The sequence below is a fragment of the Megascapheus bottae genome, chromosome 6 (genome assembly GCF_031878675.1).
Source record: "Megascapheus bottae isolate mThoBot1 chromosome 6, mThoBot2.hap1, whole genome shotgun sequence".
In the NCBI taxonomy this organism is placed as follows: domain Eukaryota; kingdom Metazoa; phylum Chordata; class Mammalia; order Rodentia; family Geomyidae; genus Megascapheus; species Megascapheus bottae.
In genome coordinates, this window is record NC_143514.1 from 73,054,295 (window position 1) to 73,059,956 (window position 5,662).

The following is a 5,662-nucleotide window of genomic DNA, read 5'->3' on the forward strand; positions in this document are numbered from 1 at the left end:
CTCAAGTGGTAAAGTGCTAGCCTTGAGCAAAAGAAGCTTAGGGACAGTGCCCAGCCCCGAGTTCAAGCCCCAGATCATACCAGTTTCGTTCATGCAGAACCTTCGGCGCAAAATGCCTTTGATTTTGATTTCCACAGCCTGTCTCTCCTCTCATGCCCAGTCCAAGTGTCAGCTCTTCCAATAAGCCTTCTGTGCTCAAGTCACAAATGTCAGTCTTCCTTTAGGACATGTGTTTCCTTGGATCATGTTTATGTCACTTTCACCTTCTGGACTGAAGGTTTTTGAAGACTGTCCATGTGTGTTTCAATGCCCCCAAATAAAAGCCATACACAGAAGAAGAGTACCTAAGGGATGGATTCTTAGATGTTGGAATGAGTGAATACATGACCATATGAAGGTCCAAGGAGCTTTCACCAAGGTAGAAAACATACCCTTCTGTCAATTCAGGGTCTATAAAACAGCAGGACTAGTTGTGGTCCTTTTCAAAAAGTCCTAAATCTCTACCTCACTGCCATCTTTGTATCCACAGTGTCAAGCCGTCCTGCCAAAGCCAGTACATTGCTTGGACAAGCCATGTGTACGGCTTATGCGTACTGAGTGAGAGCAGCTAAGTGGCAGGTGGGAGGTTCACCAGCTCTGGTTTTGAGGCAGCTCTCTGCAGCCCCCACAAGCAGTTCTCAAGGGACACAGGCATAGCCAGCCCATTTCTTTGTGGCCTGAGAACACTTCTGTCCTTAAAGAAAAGTCACCTGTCACATGGGAGTTGAAGGAGAGGCATGTTGAACCAGGCCAGCACTTTGGTCCCTAATGGCATCCTTCTCAAGGCACACGCTGTGTTGAGAGATGAGCATCAGGCATCTGGGCCTCTGGGGATCAGGTGCCATCATTTGTCTAGACTCTAAGTCAGGGACAGACTGTGACCACACAACTTTCCTGCCCAAGGCTGGAATAGTCTTTCATCCAGGGAACCATCCAAGCCCAGATTTTGCTGTCAGGGTACCAGGGAGCTAGTTCAGAAAGCTGCTAACATGGGTGAGAGTCAAGGCCCAAATCACAAGGGTAAGTGAAGCCTGGGTGCCAGCCCCATGCCCCAACTGGCCTGGCTGGCCTGTGGACTGGGTACCTGCTGGGAGCATGGGCACTTCCACTCCTCTGGTCTGCTGTGGTCCACTGTTCTCCTGGCCCCGCTGTGGAGCTCTTCTAGCTGAGTCTGTGTTCCTACTGCTGCTGTCCCCTGCTAGCACATGGGTCTCCTCAATAACGGAGTGTCAGGCCAACTTCCAGGGCTTGAGGAGAATTCCAAGATGGCAGCTGATGGACAAGCTGCTGCTCCCGGGTAAGTGAAGGGCATCAGGGGTGTTGGCAGCCACTCGCAGGTACTGTTAAATGTTCTGGTCTTGAGCATGCTCTGTCCATACTACAGGGTCTGTACTTACCAGACCCCATGGGACCCTCTCTGCCCACAACTCCCTTTTCTCAAATGGTGGTCCAGTGTTGGTAGAACAACTTGAGTTTGGGATGGAGCTCGGGGGTAGAGCACTTGTCTAGCAGGAATGAGGTCCCGGGGGCCCAACATCAAAACTACCACAAAGCACCTGGAAACTGTTTTTAAACTAGAATTTATTGATATACAAAACTCCATTTCATAGATAAAATGGCACATCTTTGCAGCTTCTATTGCACCAAGTATTGAAGGTTAAAAACACAAAAAGAAACATTTGGTTTTGAAAACACTGCAAATAGCCAAGTACAGTACTTTGGTAAATTAAAAAAGAAAGAAAGAAATGGTTCAGATGAACATAATGTGTGGAGAGACAGCCTAGGGGAGTGAACTATGGACACGGGACATGGGTCACGTTTGCCACCATACTCCACAGATAAAGCAGACTTGTGTAGCCTGTGAATCAGGACCCCACGGAGGTCTGAGGATCTCTAGAGCAAAGCTACAAGTGTAGTGCAATTAGAAAAGAGACTCCCCTGCCCTCCTTCCTAGGGGCATGGGAAGGGAGCAAGGGGTGCTGAGTCTGATTCCCAGCTCTCTTCAGCCGAGTACAGCAAAGGATACTGGGAGAAGGTCTCACACAGAAAATGAGTGCCAAGAGCGGGAAGCTGTGAGCCTGACACTCCTGTGGCTCAAGTTTCAGCCAAGGGACATGTCAGGGACATTACCTCACACCACGGGCAGAGGTGTGTGGCTGAGCTGCATGGTTGTTACAGATGTTCGGCAACAGAACCTGCTAGATGCTGACAAGCTAAGGAGCTGAGCCGGACTCGGGTCTCCTCCAGTGACCCAGGCCTTCTGTGCCCTCCAGCACCAGGAGCAGAAAAGCCAGGACCCTGAGTAAACCCTGCTTCCGACAAACTCACTGCAAAAGTGCATGGTCGTATGGAACTTAATTCTTCACACTAGTATTAGCCCCTTCTCAAGTAACTGGATGTTTTAATCCAGTTACAATGTAGTCCTAGTAAGGGTAGTAAGAGACGGAAAGAATCGCTTGGAAGATGTCCTTAAGAGCCTGAGGTTTCTGAAAGGGAGTTTTACCTGGGACAGAAGAGGTCCAGGCCATCTGCAAGGCACAGCTCTTCCCTGCGCCCTCTCAGAGGAGCAGCAAGGAATACACCACACTAGTCCTTGTACAACACACTCAGTATTGCCTTCACGTGCCAGAAATTCTCCCCTCTACTATGTAAAGGAGGGTTTTCATAGCCTAAGTACATTTCTAAATCTTCAAGTTAATGACAGTGAGAAAGCCGTCTGCTGAGCCGGTGACACACCCAGTAGATGGTGCCATGGCAAATGGGCTCAGTGCTTCAACTCCCGCTCTGCAGCAGAGATAAAGGAAGCCAGAGGAGACGAGAACAGCAACTCGAAGCCCTGCACCAAACCCTGAGTCTACTGACAGAGGCCTGAGGAGAAGCATGGAAGACTTCCCAACAGGGGCCAGCGAAGGGCCCAAGAGGATGAGAAGTTCCACCCATCCTCTTCCTGTTCACAAAGACCCTTCTGCCCCCAGACTTAGTGGACTCTCACTAGGGATCTAAGCTTCCTATGGCCAATTGACTCAGTGGATCACTTCACCGAAGTAAATGGAGGCCATTCTATGCTGACCTAGAGTAAAACCCCGGCAGACAGAGTCTCTAGGATGGGAGAAACTGCACACTGACCACAGGGCCTTCCTTGTGAAGAATGCACTCCAGTGCCAAGTCCATCTGATACAAGCACTCCTCCCCTGCCAAGCAGCAGGCAGGCATGACACAGACCCAGACTCTAGCTGCTCACAAAAGACACCCCACTTTATTTCCCTCACAGCCTACAGGGGGGTTAGAGTGTCTTCAGAGCTTATAAAAGAAACTATTTGACTAACATGTAAAAGTCTGACACAATTCCTCAACCAGTTTGCTCCTAAAAGTGTATGTTCATATTGTTGAAATGATTTACACACACACACACACACACACACACACACACACACACACACACACACACTATCTATCTTTCTCATATCTTCTGGAGGCAACTATATTATTTTAAAATTGTGGCTCTTTATTCTATAGTTCAAAGCTTATTGCCACTAATTTTTTTTCCTCTCTTAGCCTTTAAAAGAACAAAACATTCTTAATGTCCATAATCCTTCCTTCCTTCCTCTATGTAAGGCCAGGAAGTAGCTAGGACCACTGCTCATTCAGAGGCCCTGTCGCAAGCTGCCAAGACATAAACCAGCCCCAACACGGGCTGGAGATTAGACTGGGGTCAGCTCCCAGGACAGACTGCATGTCATGTGAGGGCAGCCTCTACCCCAACAGTAAACATACGTGGCTCTGTGCCGGCTGGGTGTTTCCTAAGGCTGCCGAGCCTGTGGCTTCCATCTACTTCTGCTTCAGTGAAACTAAGGCAGTGAGGTCTAAATTCATACTCGTAGCTAAGACACCACTGAAGCTGGGTGCAAGTACCCGGGTTTAGTAATGAACATGCAAAGCAAACCTGTTGTAACAGGAAAGCTGTGAAATGCTAACAACAACAAAAAAAGATTACAGACATTTGACTAGTTTTTTTTTTTTTTAAACTGTCAGTGTATACCAGAAATGCTGAGGCCTATTATCAGAATTAAATAGATTATAAATAAATGTTCCTAATATTCTGTAGTAACTTCTTAGCGGCTTCTAAATTTCTACAACCCAATGGGCCCATGGCTACCTGCTGCCAGGGAGTCTCTGGTAAGCTTTCTCTGGCTTCCAGTTTCTGTACACTATCTCAGTACTCAAGCAGTACTGCGCATAAACAGGACTTGCCATCCCAAAGACCTCAAGAGGGGCTGGAATTATGGCATGGTGATAGAGTGCTTGCCTAGCATGCATGTTGCCCTGGATTTAATTCCTCAGTACCACACAAACAGAAAGGGCCAGAAGTAGATCAAAGTGGTAGAGTGCTATCCTTGAGCACACAGAAACTCAGGGACAGTGCCCAGGCCCTGAGTTCAAGCCCCAAAACTAGCAAAAACAAACAAACAAACAACAACTCAGCCAGGTAGGACCTGGCCAGAGAGGACAACAGACAATGGATTTGAAAACTCAAATCCCACCACCCGTTCAATATTGCAGAAAACTGTTTTTCCTTGTCTGGACTGAGGAAAAACTAGAACTCCATAACATGTAGAAAAAAAAAAGTATTGTACATTTCAAAGTATGCAACATAACACAACAGACTGTGACCAGGACAAAATTCAAAGCACAGCACCCTTGAAGCTGCTCCAAGAGACTTCTGGTGCTCCAATCACAAAATATCCCTAACATGCACAAATAACCATGTAAGACTATCATTAAAACTAAATATTCAGCTTGCAAAGACCATTTGGTAAGTCCATGGTCTGCCCAGACAATAATATGTATATTTGTGTAAAAAAACCTTTGTATCATTTTCCCTTTTCCTCTGGATTCTTATCATTTGGAAGGTTGAGAAGTGGGGAGACAACAAGAAATTTACCTTGACCCATTATATAGCATCTGCTCAAATACTAGGACTGCAGGAGGACTACAGCCAAGATGGGCCACCTGGCATGTGATGGTGCCAGCCTTGACGGTTCAAGGCCAGCCCACTCAGGCTGGGGAGCACCTGCCCACTGCTCAGTTCACAGCTGTGGTCACTTCCCCGCTGTAGAGGCCACTGACCACGTATGGAGATGCAGTTTTCCCAACACTGAAATCCCCAGGGGGCTTAAATAAAAAGAAATAAAGGACACAGTTTGTGGGATTTCATTTCCACATACTAAAAATTTAGCAACCTATGGAGGTCAAATTACCATTTATTTCTCCAAAGGCATCAAACTCTAGAACAGCAAGGAAGAAAACATAGGCATTTAAAATGAAAAGCCTTAGATATTCTTCCTGACTTCTCCTGGAAACACGGGTCATTTCTTTAGATTCTTCCTAGGCAAAAATCCAGGAGTCCTCCCACTTCTCCCTTCTTGTGAAGAAACAAATACCCCAAACCCATCCTCACTGTAGACTTCCTAGCAGAGCCCAGGCCTCGCCCATCGCATGGCTCAAGAGCGACATCAGGGAACATCAGAGGCAGGCGCTGATCACATTACTCTGGAAAAATCACTTCCTGGATTCTTTCTTGAGTAACTTGAATAAGAAAATAAAATCTAAATACGTTCCTGAG